Source organism: Taudactylus pleione, unplaced genomic scaffold (assembly GCF_031769625.1).
Source record: "Taudactylus pleione unplaced genomic scaffold, aTauple2 ptg001477l, whole genome shotgun sequence".
NCBI classification, from domain to species: domain Eukaryota; kingdom Metazoa; phylum Chordata; class Amphibia; order Anura; family Myobatrachidae; genus Taudactylus; species Taudactylus pleione.
In genome coordinates, this window is record NW_028285875.1 from 330,341 (window position 1) to 356,817 (window position 26,477).

Below are 26,477 nucleotides of genomic sequence, written 5' to 3' on the forward strand. Positions count from 1 at the left end.
TGGTCCCTGCAGCCTTGGGTTGGTTTCTAAAATACGGTGGAACAAAAATACACTTTTTGTTCCCCATATTTTTAGAAACCACCACTGGCTGGCAAGCCTGGGGCTGGTTTAGCTTTTGGGGGGGACCTTATGTCATTTTTTTTGTAAATTTTTACTTCTTTTTTTTACATGTACAACACAATGGGTATTTTCGGGAAATATTCTAGGGACCCCCCTAAAGATGTGTAGACATGGGGGATCACTATAGGTACCCCTATTTTTAACTTCTGAAGGAAGTCAGGGGTTTCAAATAGCCGTGGCAGGTGTATTTTTGCAGAAATTTAAAAAAATGCGTTTTGGGACTTAAAAATATGCTAGTACCCATTTTCATGTACCCCAAATTTGATGGGACCATTTCTAAAAATGAAAAAAACAAGCTAAGTGCTCTTCTGCATCACTTCTTCAAAGTCAGGAAAAAAAACACTTGCCGCGGCTATTTAAAAACCAGACTTTCTTTTGCAGCCAAAAATGGGGGTACCCATAGTGATCCCCCATGTCTGGACATCTTTAGGGGGGTCCTAGGATTATTTCCCGAAAATTCCCATTTTTTTAACGCCGATCCAAGTATCGCCGGGTCCCGTTTTCGCCTACTTTCAAATTGAATACGGGGATACGGGGACACGTACAAGATACTTTAACGCCTACAAAACAGGCGAAGGCAGCGTTAAGTCCGGGCCGCATTAAATTATCGCGGCTTGGCTCAAATTGAATACAGGCCCTAATCAGATCATTTTATCTGGTGAAAGGAAGTCAAAGTAGCCTTTCAACGCCTTAAACATGCCTTTGTTTCAGCTCCTGTTTTAAGACAAAAACAAAATATCTCAAAAATATTTGTAGGATCAGACCCTATCTCACCCAGGATGCTACTAAAACCCTCATACACTCACTGTCATCTCCAGATTGGACTACTGTAACATCCTCCTATCTGGCCTCCCCAAATCCCATCTCTCTCCTCTCCAGTCTATCCTTAATGCTGCTGCATGGCTTATCTTCCTCTCCAAACACTCTACATCTGCCTCCCCTCTCCTACAAGCCCTCCACTGGCTCCCCTTCCCTTTTAGAATCCAATTTAAGGGTCTCAAGCTCGCTTACAAAGCCCTCACCCAATCTTCTCCCATATACATCTCTGATCTCATCTCCCTTCATTCTCCTCTCCGCTCTCTTCATTCAACTAATGCATGCCGCCTTTCATGCCAGCTGATTACTTCCTCCCACTCCCACCTCCAAGATTTTGCCTTCACTATTCCCAGCTCTGGAACTCTCTCCCACTCCCCATCAGACTCTCCACCTCTTTGCAATCCTTCAAACGGGCTCTCAAGACCCACTACTTCATCAAAGCCTTCCAGCTATCATTCTAACTCCCTGCTACATGCTCCTTCCTCCCCATCTACCCCATCTGTGTCACCCCTGTTTGTCTTCCCCTCCCTTTTAGAATGTAAGCTCTTATGAGCAAGGCCCTGTACCAGGGGCGTATCTACCTATTGGCCAGGATGGCACTTGCTAGGGTTGCCAGTCAAAGGTGGGGCACCGTCCAGCAGTGCCACAAGCAGCCAATAGGTGGACTACCCCACTAGTCCCCCGGGCACCAAGTGTAGGGCAGACTGCAGTGAGAGCGGTCTGCCCTACACAGTATACAAACACACAGCCACCAGCGGTGGCTGTCTGTTTGTTGTATCAGCCAGCCAATGAGTCAGACAGACTCTCATTGGCTGCTACATCCACGGAGGGAGCCAGCTGGAGCTCACTCATGAGCTCCATCTTCCGGCTCCCCCCCCGCAGCAGGTGATGGGAGAGACATCATAACATCTCTCTCATCCCATAGTGCAGAGCAAGAGCGGACCCAGAGGAGTGGCCAGCAGCGGTCATCGGCAGGAGCGGGGATCAGGTAAGTTGCTTTTTTTTCTTTTCTGGCTCAACACAGTGGGGGAGTGTGGCTACTAGGGGGCACTGTATAGGGGGTGGCCGCTACTGGGGGCATGTTATGGGGGGATGGATGCTGCAGGGGGCACTGTATTGTGGGGGCCGCTACTGGGGCCACGTTATGGGTGGGATGGCCGCTACTGGGGGCACTGTATAGGGGGGACTACTACTGGGGGCACTGTATAGGAGGACTATTACTGGGGGCAATGCATAAGGGGGACTACTACTGGGGGCACTGTATAGTGGGACTACTACTGGGGGCACTGCATAGGGTGGACTACTACTGGAGGCACTGTATAGGCGGACTACTACTGGGGCACTGCATAGGGGGACTACTACTGGGGGGGGGCACTTCCTGAAATGATGGGGGGAGGGGGCACCAGTCCATTACCTTGCCAGGGGTGCTCGGATCCCTAGATACACCCCTGCACTCTACCCTCTTGTCAGAGACAGATTTAGACATCATGGGGCCCTAGGCAAGATACCAGTTTGGGGCCCACCCCTTGTTAGGTTCTGTTGAAACCTTGTGGAAATTAAGGATAATATATATATATATATATATATATATATATATATATATATTTCACAACATGCCCCACAGCAGTAGGTGACAGGGGGAGGTAGAGAGTGACGGGGAAGCATAGGGTGACAGGGAGAGGGTGATGGGGGGAGAGAGAGGGGGGGAAGGGGAGAGGGTAACATAGAGGCAGAGGGTGAGGAAGAGAGGGGGAGGGTGAAATGGGAAAGTGTGACAAGCAGAGGGTGTTATTGAGAAGTAGTGGGTGATGGGGAGAGGATGACAAGCAGAGGGCAATAGGGAAAAGCAATGGGTGACAGAGAGAGAGTAAGGGTAACAGAGTAGGTGAAAGAAAGAGGGTAAGGGGCAGTGGGTGACGGGAGAGGGTGATGGGAGAGGGCGACAAGGAGAAGCAGTGGGTAATGGAGAGGGGGACAGGTAGAGGCAGAGGGTGATGGGGAGATGGTGACAAGCAGTAGGTAACATATGCCCATCTGCATATGCTTTAGCAGTAGCGATTCTTACTGATCCTTGCTGAATCAGGCTCTGCTTGTGTCTACTCCCAATTTGAGACTTAATGTGCATTGGTCCATTCCCAGTGGAATGAGTCATTAATCCTGTAGAAATTTCCACCATTTCTGCGGATTCTGAATTCTTTCAACATTTAATTGTGAAACCTTTAATTCTGAACCATTTTCAAACAGTTCCTCTTAAAGCTCCCAACGTTCAAACTCAATGGGGAGCAGAATACGAGGTTGAGAAAATTGTGGATTCCCGACTTCTCCATGGACACCTCCAGTATCTAGTTCAATGGAAAGTGTATGGACCGAAAGAACAAGTTTTGATAAATTCCTCTGATGTACATGATCATTGTTTAATCAGCACCTTCCATACCAAGTTTCCTTAAAAGACCTATAGGTGTCCTGGATTCACCCGTAAGACCCATACTGTCACAATCCAGGTAGTTTTACAAACCTTTAGCTCTTGGTGATGTTTACAGCTTGCTCCAGAGTAAAATGCCACTATGTAGCCGAAGAGATGGTATCTGCTAACTATTCCCATAACTGGACATGATAGTCCATTTCAGTAAGAGTTGGCAGTTATCGATTAAAAAATTTACAGGAACTGGGCATATCCTGGCACTGCTACTGTATTTCTTTTACACTAAAGTAAATAGACTGAGACCCCCATTGTTGCTAAGTACTGTGGGCCAGACTAGTAGAATCACAGGCTGAAAGATCCGAGGAGTCATAATGCAGCCCTGCCCCCACATCTGTGCTCAGCCTGTCCAGTCCTGCCCATCAGTCTTCCAGCATCTTCATCAGCAGCCAGGAGGAGAGAAGACATACAGAGACCCACTCCCTGCTGTGTTGCCTGTCAGAGTCAGAGGAAAGGGCAGTGTAATGTAAATAACTACTGTATGTCAGTGTCTGTGTTTGTGTGTGTGTGTTTGTGTGCTGTGACGGGGAGATGGTCTGAGGGCCAGGGGAGCATGATGTGGGATGCAGAGCCATATCTAGACATTTTGGTGCCCTGTGCCAGATAGAGCATCGGTGCCCCCCCTATATTGTAATCAAGAACAGCGTGCATCGCAGGTGCGGGCCGAAAAAAGGGCATGTACTTGTAAGGAAAGGATGTGGCTACACTATAGTACCCTCAATTCACATTATGAGACACAGTAGTGCCCCTTAATAACATTACACAGGTTACACTACACAGTAGCAATACCCCTTACACATTATGACCACAGTAGGAATACCCTTACAGATTACGTCACCAGTAGTACTGTCCATCACACAGTATGACCACACAGGAGTAATACCTCTTACAGATTACGCCACACAGTAATAATGCCCCTTACAGATTATGCAACATAGTAGTAATGCACATTACAGATTACACCACACAGTAGTAATGCCCCTTACAGATTGTGCAACCAGTAGCAATGCCCATTGCACAGTATGACCACACAGTAGTGGTGCCCCTCACACAGTATGACCACATGGTAATAATGCCCCCTACAGATTACGCCACACAGTAGTAATGCCTATTACACATTATGACGACACAGTAGTAATGCCCCTTACAGATTACGCAACCAGTAGTAATTCCCATTACACAGTATGACCACACGGTAGTAAGGCCCCTTACTGATTATGACACCAGTAGTAATGCCCATCACACAGTATGACCACATGGTAATAATGCCCCCTACAGATTACGCCACACAGTAGTAATGCCTATTACACATTATGACGACACAGTAGTAATGCCCCTTACAGATTACGCAACCAGTAGTAATTCCCATTACACAGTATGACCACACGGTAGTAAGGCCCCTTACTGATTATGACACCAGTAGTAATGCCCATCACACAGTATGACCACATGGTAGTAATGCCCCATACAGATTACACCGCCAGGAGTAATGCCCATCACATGGTATGACCACACAGTAGTCATGCCCCTTACACATTATGCCCACAGTAGTAATGCCCCTTACACAATATGCCTACAGTAGTAATTCTACATACACGTTATGCCACACAGTGCAAATCCCCCTCCTCGGGTCTCTCTCTTAAAGATAGCACGCTTAATTGTATAACAAAGCTCCATACACGGCAGGCAGCTTGCAGACCAAAGCCGGAGGAAAGGCTCCTCGGGGCTGGATTGGGAGAGACTTCATGATTTCTTTCCCAGTCCCCCCTGATGACACTACAGGAGACGGGGACTGGAGGAAGGGGGCAGACCCAAGACAGTTTCTAGACAATCTGGCTCCCAGTGCAAACAGTCAAAATTCACCCCCCCCCATTATGGGAATTTTCAAGATCAATAACATTCAGCATGCATGCTGAAATAGGGGCATGGCTTCACAGCAAGGGGTGTGGCCTTGCAGGAAAGCTTCTACTTATGCAGATATTTGAATTAATTTCCCTGTAGACGGTGCAAGGTCTGTGGAGGAGGGTAAGGTACTCCCTCTTCTTAGGACCTGTTACAAGCCACTGAAGGAAGGAGGGCCAGCAACAGAAATCTTTGTGGGCTATACACTCTTTTTGGGGCCCCCCATCCTGCTGCACTAGGTAAAGGCCAGTCAGTTTGAAAGTCTTTTTTTACCTGCTGTATATGGTGGTTTCTCTGTAATGGGGAACCTCTGAAGAATTTGAGCCTCACTGGGCAGCGTCTTCAGCCGGTATTCATTGTCTAGAAGATGCCTGTTTACGTAGAAATATAACCAATGTCATCATCATAACTGAGGATTAACCAGATATTATATAGTGACAGAAGTTTTTGTGCAGGGCAAAATGTGAAATTCCCTGATCAAAAAATTTCTGTCTCTCCAGGCCCCTGTTTTACTCCAGACCTCCCTATGTCTCTCCATCCCCAGGACCCCCTGTCTCTTTCCAGCCCACCTGTTGTTCTTTAGGCCCACTTATGAATCTTCATCTCCAGGCCCCCTGAATCTTTACAGGCCCCCTGAATCTTTACAGGTCCCGATCCATCTCACCAGGCTCTTAGCCTCATTCCCCAGCTCCCGTGTGTCTCAGCCTCATTTCCCTGGCCCCAGTGTGTCTAGGTATCATTTCCCAGCCCCCATGTGTCTCTCAGCCCCATTCCCCAGCTCCAATTGTCTCTCAGCGCAATTCCTCAGCCCCAGTTTGTCCATCAGCCCCATTCCGCAGCCTGTCTCTCAGCACCATTCCCCCAGCCCCAGTGTGTCTTTCAGCCACATTCCACCGCCCTAGTGTGTATTTCTGCCCAATTCCCCAGCCTGTCTCTCAGACCAATTCCCCAGCCCCAATGTGACTCTCAGCCCACTCCCCAGCACCAATGTGACTCTCAGCCCCATTCCCCAGCCTGTCTATCAGCCCCATTCTCCAGCCTCAGTGTGTCTCTCAGCCCCAATGTGACTCTCAGTCCCATTCCCCAGCCTGTCTCTCAGCCCCATTCCCCAGTCCTAATGTGTCTCTCAGCTCCAGTCCCCAGCCCCAGTGTGTCTCAGTCGAACCACCCCTCCCTTCCCCAACACTTGCCAGCTGCTCCTCTCTTTGTTTGGCTGGACGCTGCTTTGGCGGCTGGCCGGTGTCACTGTGCATGCTGCTTGTTGTTGCAGCATGCACAGAGTAGGAAGTAGGAACTAGGAACAAGATCTCCTGGAGGCGGAGCTGTCAGTGGTGACTGACAGGCTACGCAAAGGATTGAGGGAGGAGCTGCAGCAGCTGGGCACACCACTACTACTGTACATTGTAGCGGGCAGTAGAGGTCAAGGGCAAGTAGTGACAGTGATTGTGGGTGGAGGTGGCTGCTTCCACCCACAGGGCATGTGTGCTCTGTGCGGGTGCACCGGCCACACCACCCTAGTTACGGCACTGGTGGGATGTATAGAGTGGAAAGGGGAGCACAGTGTGGGATATATAGTGTGAGAAGGGGAGCACAGCATGGGATGTATAGGATGGGGAAGGGGAGCACAGTATAGGGTGGGAAGCAGAGCACAGTGTGGAATATATATGGTGCGAGGAGGAGCACAGTGCGGGATGTATAGGATGTGTGAGAGGAGCACACTAGCATGTATAGGGTGGGAAGGGGAGCACAGTATGGGATGTATAGGATGGGGAATGGGAGCACAGTGTGGGATGTATAGGATGGGAAGTGGAGCACAGTGTGAGATGTATAGGGTGGAAAGGGGAGCACAGTGTGAGATGTATACAGTAGGAAAGGGAGCACAGTGTGGGATGTATAGGGTGGGAAGGGGAGCACAGTGTGAGATGTATAGGGTGGGAAGGGAGCACAGTATGGGATGTATAGGATGGGGAAAGGGAGCACAATGTGAGATGTATGGGGTGGGAAAGGGAGCACAGTGTGAGGGATGTAGTTTGGAAGCCGACGGTCTAAATCCCGACCGCCGGCTTCCAGACTTTCTATTCCCGGTGTGGTACTAATGACAGGCGTTGAAAACTTGACGCCTGATATTTACCAGACACCGGAAGACCGACGCACGGCATACCGAACGAAGGTAAGCCGGGCGCGGGCAGCTGCGGGGGGGAGGGTTAGGTTTAGGGCTCCCGGGGGGACTTAGGGTTAGGCACCCCTCCAGGAGGGTTAGCTTTAGGCTAGGGGAAGGGGGGGTTAGGGTTAGGCACCCCCATGGGGGACTTACGTTTAGGCAGCGGGGAAGGGGGGTTAGGTTTAGGCACTTAGAGGGGGGATTAGTGTTAGGCACCCCTAAGGTATGGTTAGGGTTGGGGGGGGGAAATTCGGTTAGTGATACTTACCTTAGGGACGATCTGTATTTTCACCCTTACCGGGCTGCCGCTGTCGGGATTTGTGTCCGGCGGTAATACCTACTATACCCCAGTGTGGGATGTATAAGATGGGGAAGGGGAGCACAGTCTGGCAGGTATAGGGTGGGAAGGGGAGCACAGCATGGGATGTATAGGATGGGGAAAGGTAGCACAGTGTGGGATGTATAGGGTGGGAAGTGGAGCACAGTGTGAGATGTATAGGGTGGAAAGGGTAGCACAGTGTGAGTTGTATAGAGTGGAAAGGGGAGCACAGTGTGAGATGTATAAGATGGGGAAGGGGAGCACAGTCTGGCATGTATTGGTTGGATAGGGGAGCACAGCATGGGATGTATAGGATGGGGAAGGGGAGCACAGTGTGGGATGTATATGGTGGGAAATGGAGCACAGTGTGAGAAGTATAAGATGGGGAAGCGGAGCACAGTCTGGAATGTATAGGGTGAACAGGGGAGCACAGCATGGGATATATAGGATTGGGAAGGGGAGCACAGTGTGGGATGTATATGGTGGGAAATTTACTGGTGCTGCAGAGCAACAAAAAATCACAGGGAAAATGGCAGCGGCTAGTGACTAGCGGATGAGCAGAAAAGATGTCACTAGGAAAAAAACATCTGGCACCATTTTCCCGGAGACCCGCGCATGCGTAGTAGATTCTGGAATGAAGCCAGAATCTACTGCGCTGACAGAGAGGAGAGGGCCCAAACAGAGGCTGCACCTGGGCCCCCTCCTCTTTTAAAATGCCCCTGAGTATAATCTCTATATATACCACATTAATGCACTGAACATGTGACAGGGGACCACGGTACTGATCAGCCAATGTATTGCATTAGGTCTGGTAAAGATGAAATACATCCCATTGAAAAAAAAAAATCAACTGGAATGAGTTAATTGTAAGTTAATGAATGAATGCAGAGCTACAATGCCATTCCAATCACTGGTAGGAACTGTGCTTATTAAGTAAAAGTTCACTGCCAACAAGAGGAGGGGACAGAATTGTATATTGCCCATCCAGTTTGATTGGCAGGAGGGTAAATATTGGTGCAGTTTTTAAGATGTTTCTATAGAAGCAAAACAAGCACCCATGTTCATCAGTGGACCTGCGCCACCAGTATCTGAGCCTCTAATAGAGTTACAATGTTCTAATGCACAGTTTGTACATGACCCCTAAGTGACATGGCAGTGTTGGGCACCTGGCATTTCCTCCAGTGATGTGCGGTCAGGTGAGGCAGAGTCAAATGTAAAGAAAATATTATCATTATCTTCTTTGTATTATTCTAATCATTTTTATAGTCAAAACTCAGGAGTAAAATGTGTATGGCAGATGAGGCACTGCCTCTCCTGTCTATCTTTTCTGCACATTCCTGATCAAAACACACCAAATTTCCAGCACTATATACTGCTACACCACGGTATAATGCCCACATGAACCCTCAGGTTCATATATGTATCTGTAAATCTGGCTCTGATACTAGCCTGTGCCTCCCCAGCCATTTACCTCAACGCACGTCACTGATTTCCTCTGTACCCCTGTGGGCCAGTCCAACCCTGCTCACAGCACATAACAACTAGTACTATTTGATGGGGCAATATCGAACTCTCCTATTCTGCTATAGTGACTTAGGGCCACATTTATCAATAAGTTTTATCATACGCAATGACTGTTAAAACTTGTTGTGTATGATAATTTTAACACTTGTTGTGTATGATAAAAATTGTTCTTAAATGAGGCCCTTAGGCCTGATAGAATGATTCCACCTAATTTTGGTCTGGGAGTGGAGAAGCATAAACATTATAACATCCATCAAGTTTTAATGTTGTTTTGAAGAAAACAAAGTACCCATACAAGTGACTGGGAATGTGGTGCAGTGGTTAGCATGGTTGCCTCATAATGTTGGGGTTTTGGATCGAATGAAATCCAGTACAAAGTCCGAAGAGGAGTTTGTATGTTCTCCCCATGTTCACACAGATTGTGAGCCCATTAGTGGCATGCACTGACGTGAATAGTTACATATTCTCTGTGAAGTGCTGCATATAAATGGTGGTACTATGTAAAGAAAAATAAATATACATATAGTAATTACCAAAATGTTTACTACGCTACAATACTAGTGGACTGAACTATTGAAGAAGCACAACATAAAAGGCTTTTTAGCCTACCCCACTCATACACTGTGTTCAGTTTAACTTTAATCATTAATTAAATCAAAGCTACTTTAGCTATATAGAGCTTGACCCAACTTGGCTATTGCTTCATATCATAATTTAAACAAATGTACTCTGACAAGCATGCCATCCACATTTTACATTATCTGTAACATCATTCTCTGCAGTTCCCACCCAAGAGTAAGCATAGGATTTGGTCATATTTAACTGCAAGTATGTAAGTAGTTGCAACAACATACAGTATACTGCATCCTGTCAGGGAGATGTATCAAACAGATATAAAGTGGAGAAGTTGCCCATAACAACCAATCAGCTCCTAGCTATTATTTATCTATCATCGTCTAGCAAATGACTTTTAGAAGCTGATTGGTTGCTATGGAATACCTCACCACCTCTCTAATAGATTTGATATACCTTCCTGCAAGTCATGTTAATAGCATTAGTTAATGCACAACAGAATATGAAATTGTGCACTATACATGTAAGATACCTAGGGCCCCATTTACTAACGAAAAATAACCCCTTTAGCGCTCACTAAAGGGGTTATGCCACCTTTCTGAATTTAGTAAACAGCAGTAATCTTAGATTACCACCATTGTACAGCATTGCTCTCGCCATCTTTTAGATGGCGAGAGCGATGCGGGCCCCATTGCCGACAATGGAGACCCAGCAGTGCCTTTCCGGCTTCAGCGAAGCCTTCCATGTACTGCCGGGTCCCCCTGTCATGCACATGCGCAGACTGACCAACGTGCATGCGTATAACACTGGAGCCCCGTCTCTGGCTGTGTTAGGTTGCCAGCAGCTCAGCGGAGTACCTCGCCGAGGACTTCTACTTCGCGGGACCTCGCCGGAGGGATAAGTTACTAAATAGTTACCAGTGGAATTTTAATTTGTATCACAGTGATACTAAATGAAAATTGCTGCTGGTATTTTGTTTGTTAGTAAATGGAGCCCCTATTTTGTATGACATTTATGTCATACAAAAGTTACTCAGTTGGAAAAATTAAATAAACATAATGTGTAACTAACATAAAATATCCATGTTGGTTCTAAAAAGTGTTCCTCCCTGGAAAAAACTTTGCAGAAGATAAACTAAAGTATTATTGTGTACTTGACAAGAATGGGGTTGATGCATAGTTGGTAACAGAGCCCTCAAGACATGTGACTAGCCCTGGTACTGGGGAAGGCATGGCTGCTGGAGGGAGTACGGCTACACCCCATCATTGGGCGCTGCAGAGGGGGCATGGTTACAGCATCATGAAGGACACTTTTATCCTTTTCCTGCACTCCTAGACAGGCCTTTGCCTGGGTACTTTTTACCCAGCCCCCCCTCTTGGCGCCTATTTTTGGTAAGGGATCGGTATGAAATACCGCCGGCCCTGCGGCCGGCAGTTCAAATCCAGGCAACGGGAGGCCGACAGTAGCAGAGTACCCGGCAGCGGAAGCCCGACAGCTCTGGAAGTCCCGATTGTCCCAAAGGTAAGTAAAAACTAACCTAATCCCCTAACCCTCCTTAGGGGTGCCTAACCCTAACCTCCCCCCCAAGTGCATAAACCTAATCTCCCCTCTAAGTCCCCCAGGGGGGTGCCTAGCCCTAAGTCCCCCCGGTGGTGCCTAACCCTGCCTCCCCCTAGCCTAACCCTAAGTCCCCCCCGGGTGCCCTAAACCTAACCCTCCCCCCCCTGCGCCTGTCCGCTCGCGGTGCCCGGCATCCCTTCGATCGGGATGCCGGGCGCCCGTCTCCCGGCGTCGGCGAAATGAGCAGCGTCTACTTCTAGATGCCGGGCATTTCATCCTCACCGGGATAAAGCAATCAGGAAGCCGACTGTCGGGATTAAGACAGCCAGTTTCCCGATTGCATCCCTTTTGGTAGCGTAATGGGTGCAAATTAGAGAAAGAAAGTATGAAAAAATAGAATATTTCAGCACATTTGCACAGCTGTACACATCTCGAGATGCATACAGTATGTGTCTTCATCATCATTGTGTAATTGCACCTGCCCTGTATGTGTACAGTATACACACCTAATCGCTTGTCAGCATGAGTTGTATTTGCAAGAAACTGCACTTACTGAGCTCTGCCTATGCAAGAATGCTCTTTCCCACCCCCAGTACACCTATTCAATCATAAGGTTTGATACATATAAAATGCAGGACTGCATAGGCCCATATGTGTGCGTTCGCTCTCTGAGCAGTATGTACACTATGAAAACTGACATAGTATGAGCCCAATATGTTTCAGCTATATTCATAGAGAAATCCAATTAGCTGTGTGGTATACTGTGTATAGAAAGCTCTGGGTTTCACGGCCGGAGCTGTTTAATAAAACTGTCTTTTCCCCACACAGTAAACCCTGAGATAATGCACGGTAACCCATTGATTCTGCGTAAAATTCAGAAACAATGGGTTTCTCTGAGCATTAAGGGCCTGATTCAGAGCCGGACGCTATTTGCGCTCGCTCGTTCAGAAAAAGGGGTCGGCTATTTAAATTGAGTGTTCGCTCTTTGCGGTCTGTTGACGCCTCTATGTCTGAGCGAGCGAACGAAACATGCGCTCGCTATTTTGTAAAGACGCCCCCTGGCCGTTCGCATCATACGTCATCTCCGCTATTTATTAGATTAATCGAGTACATCGAAAGGCGGCTAAACTGCTTGCAGTGCTTGTGGTTGGATTTTCCTACCGCAATCATGCGAACAGTTTGGCATGCCTGCGTTCGGATCTCCACTCCCCGTTTTCAAGCACCTTCCCCTGTTACCACCCACAAACGCCTCATCCTGTCACTCAAATTAGCAGGCACTCGCTATTTTGTGAACATACGATTTTCGACCACACTGACTGGTTGGCGCATGCGCATCACGACCCATACGCATGCGCAGATGTGCGAACATCGCTCGGAGCGAACGAGCAGCAGCTTACTAGCGGCTCTGAATCAGGCCCTAAATCCCATCAGGGTGCTCTTTATCGCTGACTTTCCCTCGCAGCTCCTTAAGCTGCGAGGGAAAGTCCACATGTGGGTCTTAGCGCATGGGGTAAACCCTGCTAGTTGAATTGGCTGGCGCAGGTAATTACCACGGAGTAAACCCCGTGGCTAATTGAATCTACCCCATAATATTCATCAATGTAGCCCTGTATTCCTAATACAGTAATTCCACTTTAATGCCAACTCTGTTTGCATGAACCTGTTTTTAGGTGAATGTTATTGTCTTTATGTTATTGCGTTATTGAGTCTAAAGTGAGCTTTTAATTTTTTGCCATTGCCTTAGTAACTTAATTAAGATGATGATTAAGTTTTTTGTTAGACTATACTTTGGCTAGGTATTATTTGCTTGTTTAATGTGCTAATTTACAAAGAGTCTCATTAATGGTAGTGGAATGGAAAATTGCAACAAGGGAACAGTTCAAAGAAAAAGAAAAATTCCAGAAAAAAGTTTTCGAAACTCCTTTGCCGTCAGCGTGACTGCAAAGTTTTCACGAAGGTGGCTGCGTTTTTAGCTGGAGTGTGTCATTTATCAATGCATTAAACAGTGCCTATTGATATTGGCCTTGAGGGTGAGTTTATCACCCAGTCAAAACCCTGAACGGTTAATTGCAAGAGGTTAGGCAAGGATAAGAGACAGATATTGCGCAAATGTTGAAACATTTACCATTTTAACATATACAATAGCTGCAGGAATTAGAGTTGATTCACTAGCATACAGCTATGGAAACAGAACATTAAACTTACACTGAACTGCAGTGCTTCATTATTGATGTGCCTGCCAGAGAATGTACCGAGGGGTAGCTATACATTTATTATGCTATGCAAAGCTGAAATCCCAGGTGCTTGTAATGTAAATCTAACGGTTATGAAATAATTATCCGATTTGCTTTCTTTTGTTGAGTTTTTTATCTATTTTTAAGGTGAAATCAATTTGCTAGCATATAAAGTTTGGATCTGTATCTCCTTGTGTTTTAGATCTGGATTTGGTTTTCCCAAAACCACCCCTTGCATGTTTTGGTTTTGGATCTGTATTTTTTTTCCAAAAATTTATAAAAACAGCTAAAATAACATAACTTGGGTTTTTATTTGTCCGTACAGTATTATTAACCTCAATAACATTAATTTCCACTCATTTCCAGTAAGTTTTGACCACCTCACAGCTCACAATATTGTTTTCATCTTGTTTAGGCCAAAAATTTGCACCAATTTAGCTGGCTGACTAACCTAAGTGGCAGCAATGGGTGGAACAAACACGTGGCAGTTAAACTTCCAACATGGCACATAAGGAAACATATGTGTTCATTTATCAAGAGGTCTGAGGGAGTTGGTGTATGTACAGTATGTAGTTGAAGGCAGGGACAGGAAGGGTTGATTGGTAGTAAATTTAATTACATTTTTTTATTCCAAAGCAAATTTATGAGGGAGGAGGGAAAAGCATGAGTGAACAATATGTCCCATCTATTGCCCACAAAATCAACTTGTTGGTTCAGAATATTTTTTATTAAATTAAAGGAGCATGCAGGAGATGCTGTCTGTGGCCATAAACATTTCTGGACATTTTTGGCATTCAGCTACCGCATGTCAAAGATTGCAGCAGCAGTGGCAGTTCAACTTCCAACATGACACATCAGGAAACAAATGTTTTTATTATTCAAGAGGCCCGAAGGAGTTGGAGTATGTATGTAGTTGAAGGCAGGGAAAGGAAGATATGATTAGTAGTAAATTTAATAGATTTGTTTTATTCCAAAAGCAAATTTATTAGGGAGGAGGGGAGGAGGAGAGGCATTTACAAAAAATATTTTACTCATTCATATCAGTCCTTCCCCCAAAAGAATCCATAAGTGCTATGCCTGCTGCTGCTACTGGGAGTGGATTTTCATCCCAGAAGGGATGACTACTAGTAGTACTTTAAAAAACAATTTACTGTTAAACAATCCTTTGCAAGAGGGAGCAAGTAGAAATAATTCCACACATAAGAAGTGGATTTTTTTGTCTTATGCCCAGGCATGACAATGGGCTTTTCCTTATCATGGGCAATAATGTTTCTTCCACTGGTGCCTGATTTATACAAACAACATCCTCATCAACAAAATCCTTATTAGTGTCAGCTACACAAATATTCTGCTCATTCTGGCACACTTCCACAGAAGCATCCTCGATTTCTATGTCAGCATGTTCACTTGTGCTTACATCATCAGAGGCAGAACCACCAGTCATAAATAAATGCCAAGGCCTTATCCTTTCCTTGCCACGTCATGTGGTGAAAGGCATATTGTATGTCTTTCTGCAGCTAACTTTCCCTTTGATGTTTTTTCTTTACCATTGTAAAAAATTGTTTTTTGATTTTAGATGATCTGACTTAAGCCCTGTATGCCCTTGGGCATCGGCTTTAGTAGATGATGTAGATGGATTAGTATTGTCAGGACTGGTGGCACTGGCAGCATCTCCAGCACTAGTATGTTGTTCCTGCTCTCCTCTCAACTGATCGTTCTCCATATCAACAAACATGAATGAAGTGGGGTACAGCACACACATCAATTTGTACCAATTTTAAATATTACACTGTGGTATCAATGACCTACAGTGTCACAAGATTAAGAAAAGAATAACACACTGTGCTGTCACTGACTGTCACAAGATTATTTATGAATAAGAATAACACACTGTGATTCCACTTAGTGTCACAAGATTTTTTCTGAATAAGAAAAGAATTACACACAGAGCCGCAACTTACAGTGATGTCATTATGTTTTATATATAATGCATGTTATTTAGCACTTTGTTGTGGTCTTGCAGTCGGCGTGTAGACTAACCATTTATTCATGATTGATGAAAGAGGTGAAAAGTTGAATATTAGACTGCTCTACCACTTAGTGACACAAGATTTTTTTATGAGTAAAACACTGCACTACCATTTACAGTGTCACAATATTGTTTATGAATAAGAATAACACACTGTGCTAGGACTTATTGTGTCACAATACGTGGACAATAAACTGTGGTCTGGCTCGCATTGTCACCTAACAATAATAGTGCACCAAGTTACTAATGCAAGCACACAAAAAAAAGCACTTTTATTTTTTTGTACACTGGCGAAGAGCACCCCTGAATGAAGCAGCAGCCCCTTGATGAACAACACAGACAGCACCCCTTTTTTATGGATTACAAAGCACCCCTGCCGAGTGCGGACAGACCACCTGCAGAGTCACAAATACGTGGACAATAAATTTCAGCAGTGCCACCGAACAATAATAGTGCAGCTAATACACACACAAAAAAGTACTTTTATTTTTTTTTTACACTGGGGAAGGGCACCCTAAATTGACACCCCCTGGACAACACAGCACCCCTTTATGGACTGCAGCCCTAGCCTGGTGGACAGGACAACAACACAACAGCAGCCACAGTTAATTGAAAGGACAAGTGACACAGCAGCTGCAGCACCCACTGTAGGAAGCCCCCATTTATATACTGCAGCCTAAGCCCCTTTATGGACAACATAGCAGCAGCCTTTAGGCCAAGACCCCGACTGGACACACACATTGAGTGACTGACAGTGACAGACTACGTCTGCTAGCTTCTCTCTCCACATCCAGAGTGAAAATGGCTCCGATCGCGGGGCCCTTTATATAATCCAAAACCTGTGAGAATCTGACAGTGGGAGCATGGAGCGTTTTGCCACATTTTCGGATCCATGTCAGATGGGAAATCTGAGCAAGACTCGGATCTCGCCTCAGAACCAGAGAACCAGACCCATTCATCTCTAATATAAAGTATTTTTAGTTTTATAATTTCTTCTATTAAGATTGTTAGTTGTTTTAATATCTAGTTTGATAGTAGATTGTAGAGCCTTTCTAGATTATCATGGTGATGACTACTAACAAGGCCCAATTTTCCTGTAATATAATAAAAAAACTTTGGGCCTGAATTTGTAATCAGAAATCCCAAGCTAACATTTGCCTGTACTCTGAGTTGGACGCAACTTTGCGGATGCACAGCCCCCAGTCCCTCGAGACCAGCTGTCATCACTATCAGCATTGGCACTCTTTGTGCAGGAGATCTGACTGAAGGATATCTACATACAGTCACTTGGGAATGGTCACATTATAGATGCAAATATCTAAGCCCTGTCTAGAGTAGGAAGAAACCTTAAAAATGAACAAATTGAAAACATGGGGAGGAGGGTAAGAAAATGAGTAGAGTTAGAGTAAGGGGGAGTAATAGGTAGAGCAAACAACAATGGGACATTACAGTGATTTTTTTAAATTAGAGGTGACAGGATCATAGACTATTAGGAGTATGCCGAAAATATGAGAGGAGCCAACTGGGGCGAAAGGGGCAATAGGGTAGAGTGTAAAGGGGAAAATATATATAGTGATAAACAGACAAAAGCTAAACAATATAGCAAAACACTGTAGCATGTAATAAACCACTCCAAGAAGACATGGTGTATGCAAAGGAGTTGTCCAAATCCCAGGGATGGGAGATGCGGGGGAAGGGGGGCCAACTGGGGCATAGTGACTCAGGGCCTGATTCAGATTACTAGAATTACATTACATCTAAACCAGATGGTTTACGTACTAATCTGATTGTTTGGGGTCTGTGAAAAACGGGTTCTGTGGTCTTGCTAATGCTGACTGACATGCTGCAGCGTTAGGGGGATGGAGCAGGAGCGTGTCTGGGCTGCGTTCCTGGAAATGGGAGCTTGTTGTACCTGTTTTCCGGGAGTGCCAAGGTCAGGGTTCGTGTCTGCAGACACAGATTTCCTGGCCTCGCAAGCTGCCAGCCTGAGTAAGCTGAAGCTTACTCAAACTGGTCGTCGCGCTGGTGATCCAATGCAGCCTCTACGGATGCTGCACTTGGATCACAATTGCTGTCAGGAGGCACATGCTTCCTATAGACACTTCCTGCAGCATTTAAATATTTGCTGGATGGTATTGCACAGCTGCTTCCTTGTGACTGTACAATACTGTTCACATCTGAATCAGTTGCTCGTCAACCTAAGAAAGTCAGTAAGTGTGGTTGACAACAAAAGTCATGTGACCAACATAACATCAGAAATAAATGAAAAGTGACAAACAAGAAAATTATTGCAAATGAAAAACTGAGAACTCAGTTTGGTCAAGTTTGTCATTTTCTTATTACAAATAAGAAAGCAGTTGAAGCATCTTTCAGACTCTCAAAGAGGCTCCCTAGTTATGGCATAGCAAATGGACCAGCCAAGTGATCTAATATTGGGGGAAAAACGGGTCTCACATGGAAGAGAGAAAACTCACAGACATATTAAGCAAAGTATAAACGGTTAATTATGCAGCATTCAGTCTTCAAGTAACCTCTGATTACTGCAAAAGCCCTAAATTGACATTTCTCACTTCGCAGCAAACCGGATGGTGGGTCTATTATCTGAGCCACCATGTCACACAGTTGTGAAAGGTGCCCCACAGAGGTATTTTTGTCCTCTTCTAAGGTGGAAACGCTTGATCCCTCTTAAGAAACGTCAGCTTGGGCATGCAGAATCCAAGCTCGTATCTAGATTCTAGAACCTGCATGTTTTGTTTGGAACAAAGCGTTTTCATCTGGGCTAATATCTCACTGATTTCATTTTGCAACTGGGTGACCTGTGTGTCAAGATCACCCATCTTGGAGGTCTGTGCCATTAAAGTAGATGAGGCTAAACCATCTGCTCTTGTGTGTCAGTAGGGTGTGAGATTTTCTGGAAGGAGCATAGATCATACTTTCTTTGAGAGCCTCTATTGTCTATTCCTATCAGGAAGCTACAAAGTGATAATCCGTTTGTTTAGAAGACGTGATTTGCAGTCGAATTGACCAAGGTTACACCCCTCGTATGGAAGATTACAGCGTCATGATGACTAAGTGGCAAGGTCCATGTGCTATAAATACCAGGCCATGGAATTCAGGACGAACGAGCAGCATACTGCAGTTGTATCGCTAAGCTGTGTCTTAGTGCAATAACTTAGCAGTTTCTGTTATCCGTTGTCAGTATCAGTGTTTTACGTAACTAATATGATGGATTTAGTATTGGACAATAATTTAGAGGTTTCAAAAGGACTTCTATACTAGATACTTACCAAATTAAAATCGACTGGATAATTTTCTGACATGTTGACATATGTAGTCAAAAGATGACAGCTAGGTATTGTATCAACATCTGTGTGTAGTCGTCTTCTGGGTGCAATAGCAGGCCTAGGTGTAATATATCTAGCTTCTCAGTTCAAATGCTAAACAAATGGATTTTGTACAATTTGACCACTTACATGTGAGGCAGTTTCTGTTATATTGTTGCAGTTCTTCCAGGAGGTTTAGGATAGTAATGTGCAGATTGAAAATAGAAAAACTTTGCATACAGTTCTATTGTGTGTTCTGCAGGTCAGCTTTGTTTCTCGTGTTGTTTGGATTGCTAACGATTCTGGAGATGATTGGCTCTATGACTAAATCACATATTAAGTAAAACAGAGGACACCATGTCTGGTTGCTTGTTTGTGTATGTTCTTAATAACACTGAAGTTGTCTGCAGCTTGGCGCCCTTAAAATGCTGTTCAAACTCTTGTTGTGACATATATACGGTATAGGAAGATTCAATCAGCCCTGAACTATTCAAGCAAGGTTAGCTACCCTACGCGTTAAGCCCCAGATGGTGCACTTAAAGTGGATCTTTCCCCACAGCCTTAGAAACTTCAAGAAAAGATCTGTGTTGCACCCTCTTGGCTTAACGTACAGGGGTCCCCTATGAATTCTAGGCACTCAAAGCAGTATCTGGGTTAATGCGCATTAGCCGCAGGTTTACCCACACAGGGTAAATGGATGATAATTGAAAAGCTCCAGGCGTTATATTACAACACCTGTGGAGTGAGCCCAATGGATAAAAGGCTGGAACAATAAATAGGTTTAAACTGGGCATGCCATATTCATTTTCTGAGCCTGATTTGCTTTCTTCTAGTGCAAACGTATTCTGTATTCTAGGCTGACCTTTCCTTTGATTATCAACTGTGTAGAAGGCCATAAGCTTTTCACCGATTTGTGCTCAACAATCTTCAACCTTCAATGATATAATTCACTACAAAATACTGAACCAGCCTTTCAGTTGTCCACCCCGTGATCGAGCTTATAGAGTTCCCCAAAATGTGCTGCCAACAGGAACTCTGCATTAATTGCAGGTACAGTAAATGTCATTGCACCTTGTGCTTCCTTTGCTCAAACTGTGCCTCTCCATTGGTGGAGAAGTGCATGGGTTCTTTAGAATTCTTATCACCAATTATAGTAGATGTGCACATAATAACTTGCATTCTAGCTGACACAGACAGCAGAAGCTGTGTTATGCACATGGTACTACTACCGACCCATCTCTCTTCTACCTTTTGCTTCCAAACTCCTAGAGTGTATTGTTTACATCCGCCTTACCACATTTCTTTCCTCCCACTCCCTCCTTGACTCATTTCAATCTGGCTTCCGTTCTCTCCACTCCACTGAAACTGCCCTCACGAAAGTCAACAATGACCTCCTTGCTGCCAAATCCAAGGGCCACTACTCTCTGCTCATTCTCCTTGACCTCTCTGCTGCATTTGACACTGTAGACCACCCTCTCCTCCTGAAAGTCCTTCACTTTCTTGGTTTTTGTGGCACTACCCTCTCCTGGCTGTCCTCCTACCTCTCTGATCGTTCCTTCTCTGTCTCCTGTCATGTCTCCTCTTCCCCCCCATTTCGACTAACAGTAGGAGTTCCCCAAGGTTCTGTTCTTGGACCTTTCCTTTTCTCCTCTTTAGGTGAACTCATAAACTCCTTTGACCTCCAATATCATCTCTATGCTGATGATACTCAAATTTACCTTTCCACCCCTGAGCTCTCCCCCTCGCTTCTTACCCGTATCTCCAAATGTCTCTCTGCTGTCCCTTCATGGATGTCCCAGCGCTTTATTAAACTTAATATGTCTAAGCCTGAGCTGATCATCTTCCCACCCTCTTCCACTACCTCACTTCCAACAATTTAATTATCTATTGATGGCACAACTATCTCCTCTAGCCCCAAAGTGCGCTATCTTGGAGTTATCCTAGACTACTCTCACAGTCCTGCCATTTCCACCTAAAAAAATATCTCCAGAGTTAGACCCTTCATCACCCAGGATGCCACTAAAACCCTCATCCACTCACTGGTCATCTCCAGATTAGACTACTGTTACCTTCTCCTAGCTGGTCTCCCAGTCTCTCACCTCTCTCCACTACAATCGGTACTCAATGCTGCTGCTCAGCTCATCTTCCTCTCCAGATGTTCTACATTCGCTTCCCCTCTCCTTCAAGCCCTACACTGACTCCCCTTCCCCTTCAGTTGCCAATTCAAGGTTCTTACACTCGCTTACAAAGCCCTCACCAAATCCTCTCCCACATATATTTCTGACTTTCTCTACCTTCACATTCCGGCACCGCCCACTATGCTCAACAAATGCATGCCGCCTCTCTTGCCAACTGATTACTTCCTTCCACTACTGCATCCATGATTTTGGCCATGCTGCTCTCTACCTTTGGAATGCTCTCCCTCTCCATATCAGACTCTCCACCTCCCTACAAATCTTCAAACGGTCTCTCAAGACCCACTACGTCATCAAGGCCTTCCAGCTGTCATCCTAACCCACTTCATGCTCTTTCCTCCCTATCTTCCCCTTCTGTGTCACGCCTGTCTGTCTGCCCCTCCCCTTTAGCATGTAAGCTCTCACGAGTAGGGACCTCTTCAGTCATGTGCTTCTCTTTACATTTTCTTCTACTCCTTACTCCCCATAAGGGCACCTAACACTTGACTGCTGCTTATTGTGTGTGCTTTACTCACTACTGCAGCAATGTATTTAAATAGTGTCCTTGTCCTGCACTGTAATGTGCTGTAAGTTACTTGTTTCTTGTTCACTTATTTGTTTTATGTACTATGTAAGGTGCTGCGGAACACTTCTGGTGCCATATAAATAAAGAATAATAATAATAATAGTACACAATTTTACTAAACTGAAAGTAAAATCATGAACACCAGCATATATAAACAACAGGTAACAGTGGCTAGCACAAAAACCACAATGTAAATAAAATTTAGCATTGAGAAGCTAACCTCAATACATAACAGATAGTACTGTAATTGTGGGATAGGTGTAGGAGGGGTGAGAATAGATATAAATGTATTAAATAGGTGTTTAGAGTTAGATGCCTAAGCAGATACAGAGAGATTCGATGAATGTTTGTTCAGATCATTTCTGTAGGAGTATCAATTTATATATATTGAGGAAGTCATTAAAAGTACAAGATTTATGCCAGTGATGTTCTAATGTAGAAGAAACTTTTTGAAGATTTTGTGTTACTTTAGAGTGCTATGGCTATGTCTGACTTTAAAGTTAATGTGTTGTGTGAAGAGTAGCTCGAGACACTTCACAAAGGGCTTATTAACATAAATATCATGAGCAGAGAAGATAGAAATTGGTGAGAAAGGCTGTAGCAGAGGTGGAAATTTATTGAAAACGAATAGCAATAATATTTCTGTGTGTACAAGGAGGCTTGCTATATTTAAAAAGCAGAGAGGTTAAAGTAATTTAGGAGAGGATGCAGGTAATAAGGTGATGATCCAAAAGAAGGAAATGAGTGATTAGAAAATCAGTAACTGAACATAGGCCCTCATTCAGAGCTGGACGCTATTTGCGCTCGCTCGTCCTGAAAATAGGGGTGGCTATTCAAATGATACGTTCGCTGTTTGCGGTCTGTTCACACCTCTAGGTCTGAACGAGCGTACAAAACTTGCGGTTGTTTTTTGGGAAACTACACCCCCTGGCCGCTCGCATCCTACGTCATGTCCGCTATTTATTAGATTAATCGAGTACATCGAACAGGGTATGAGCTGCTCGCTATTCTTGTGGTTGGTTTTTGCTACCACAATCTTGCGAGCAGTTCTGACTATAAAATAACCCAGTGACGTGGTCAATGATGCTGCTGTTTTAAATATGCACACCCATAAAACGCCCGTTTTGACCTTTAAGCACGCCTGCGTTCGGATCTCCACTCCCCGTTTTCAAGCTCCTTCCCCTGTTACCACCCACATATGCCTCATTCTGTCACTGAAATTAGCAGGCATTCGCTACTTTGCGAGCACATGAATTTCGGCCGCACTGACTGGTTCGCGCATGCGTATAACGATCCGTACGCATGCGCAGTTGGGCAAATATCGCTCGGAGCGAACGAGTTGCCGCTTACGAGTGGCTCTGAATCAGGCCCATAGTCTAGAGAGAGGATGACTACACTAAAGATAATAGTTCCTTTGGTGAGTGCAAGAGAGGAGGTTAGAGATTGTAGTTTGTAGGCAAAAGTGGTTTAATAATGAGGATGTGGAAATTACCCATGATGTTGATGATGATGTCAGAAGATGAAGAAGAAATGAAGTACAGTATCAAGATAGAGAAATGCTCAAGAAATTATTCACGTGGTTCAGGGGGATAATAGATTACAGCAACCGCAAAGAGAATGGGTTGAATGTATGGATACCATAAACTTTAAAAGATATGAATGTGAGTGATATCACATTTAGTAGAACTGTGGGGGTCATTCAGACCTGCTCGCGAGCGCAGGATGCTCGCAAGCGGGTCGATGTTCCCCCAATGTGCATGTGCACGACGGAGGGAGCTCCGTCGTGCGCATGCGCGAGACCCGAATAACGACGGCCAAGACTTCATTATGGGTCTCGCACTAAAGGGGGCGTGCTGTCGATGGTGACTGACAGCACACCCCCTTTAGTGGGCGTGCCGGGGGTGTGGTTGCCAGATGGAGGCGTTCCCATGGGAACGCCTACCGTCTGAGTCCGGCCCCACTGACATCACTAGTGATGTCAGTGGGAGTGATTTGGCTCTGATACAGGCAAATCACTCCAGGGCTTGCGGCAACGAGACCCCACCACAAGGGTCTCGTCGCAAGCCCGATGGTCGCGATGGTCTTGACCATCGCGACCATCTTTTTGGCCGCTCGCATATGCTGTGGGTGGTCACCCACAGCTATGCGAGCGGCCAGGAGGCCACTCCATTTTAAGGTAGGAGTGCACTGATTCAGAGCGAGCGCTCTGGTCAGAGCGTCCGGCTCTGAATCAGGCCCTGTATGTGTTCAATATAGGGAGGAGACTTGTCCAATTTCACATTCTCTGTGTCCAGGCCTGGATGTGGGATGAATTGGTGATCTACTGTATGTATAGTAAAGGCCTGCAGGCGAAGAATTGTCTGATTATGTGAGTCATGCTGTTATTGCCAGAAGGTTAAATTTGTCGCTGAGGTCATGGATGGAAATCAGTCTGGTACAGACAGAGCCTTCATTTCATTGGGCATATTTAAAGGATTATGATATGAGGGAGCTATTCCGCTGATGCACCTCTGATTCCCATGCTCTTGGAAAATTTAAGATCCACATTTAGGACATGTGCTTCAAAACATACACAAGAGTCCCACCTCATTGTAGTTACTTCAAAAGTTTTAGTTTATTCACATTAAGGAACCTATTTCTCAAGGGTTTTGTCAATAAAATTATGTATAAACTGCAGTTCCTGCATAATTTTATGTTTTGTTTCTAAGTATTAATAGCACAATTCAAGAGATTTCACAGAAATCTTCGTCAGAGTGCCATTTAGCGCTGCAGTAAATAATTAAAATGTACTCTGCGCTTATGTAGGGTAAAAAGCTGCTCAGTAAAAAAAGAGATGCTTAAAAATATATAAAATATGAGCGCTTAGGTGAGAAAGCATAAAATACAACATAAACAATTTTAATATTTATAGACCATTTTTAGGGGTTTTATTTAATTGTATAGGGGTTGGTTGGAGCAATTATGGCATCCGGTTATGGCTCAGTGCTTAAAAGTTCTTTCAGAACCTTAGGTAGTTTCTAAACTCACCATAGCTATTCCTACCTCTATTCCAGGAAGGTCGAGGTTCTTCTCCAGGCTGGGTCATTTGGCTTTGTTTACTAGTCCTCACCAATGATCCGGCATCAGACGCTAGCGGTCGGGTTTACCGGAGCTTCTATTATGTAATCGTTTAGTCCCACTCTTACTCCTTGTTCATTCAACGCATTTCGGACTACTCAGGGTCCTTTTTCAAGAATGTCTGGTATTCTAGAATATCTATTTATATAGGAAAACTTTATTTATACAATGGAAATGGTAAAAACGAAAGTCCTTAACAAAAATGCGGTTTGCACATGTTTCTTTTGAGGCTCTTCTTGAATAAAATAAAATTGATAAAAAATATCTGTGTTCTTTTTTATGCTTTCTCGATGGAACATATAAAAATGGAAAAATGGAAATGAGAAGGTATATATAGAAACAGTCTAAATATATATTTATAGAAAGGATCAAATAAGCTACTAAAACTATTTCATATTTAAAAATGTATAAAATATAAAATGTATGCTAAATATACCTAAAAATTAACCTAAAACAGTGTACATAAAAATTGAGGAATGGTAGTATTAAAATTCGAGAAAAAATCTTGAATTGAAATTTTAAAGAAACGATTTTAATTCAATGTCAATGTTGAGGCCCTTTGGTTTGAGGATTCCTAGAAGTATATATCTACTTTGTTTCACATTTCTTTAATTTTGTTACAAAATCTTCCTTTCTCCAATCCAATATTATTTTCTGGATACCTCTGAATTTCAGACCTTTCAGAGTTTTATTATGGTGTTCCCAGAAATGTGCCAAAACGCTATGAGTAGTCAGTCCCTTTTTGATATTATGTGTTTGGCAATTCTTGTCTTTATTTTTCTTTTGGTCTGGCCAATGTATTGTGTTCCACAGGGGCACTCTAACAAATAGTATACACCCTCTGTTTCACACGAGATTTCTTCTTTCATTTTGAAGTTTTTTTTGTGCTGTCTTTGATTTAAATTCATATGTTGATTTTGTGTCTGTTTTCGTATTCTTACAGCCAACACAATTTGTATGTGAATTCTTTTGGGTTTTTTCCAGTGGTACATGGCTTTTTGTTAGTTGTTTTTTTAGATTGTTGGCCTTTCTGTAAATTATTTTAGGTTGTTTTGGTATCATGTCTTTGATGTCCTGGTCCAGATGTAAAATATGCCAGTGTCGTGGAAGGATTTTTTCAATCTTTTTATAATTTCCATTATATTGAGTTATGAAGGTTGTTTGGTTTTCTGTGGGGTTTGGCTCAGTGGTTTTATATGACAATATTTTTTTCTTTCTAGTTCTGAGATTCTCCTAATGTCTTCTTCCAGTGTTTGTTCTTGGTACCCTTTCTGAAGGAATCTTATTTTTAATTATTGACTCTTTGTGTATGGTAGAGTCTTCTGTGCAGTTCCTTTTTATGGTTGCTATTGAAGGGTTGTATATTATTCCCACTACATTGTTTTGTGTGAGTCCTCATATGATTGCACTAATCTTTGATAAAAATCTCCAAAGGAAAGTTTGCATTAAGAAATACTTTGCCAAGGATTCAGTTACCAGACAAGCAACTGTTTTGACAACTGAATACATCCATACAAACCACAAACCAACTTCAACCTTTTACCCAACCTACATCAAGGG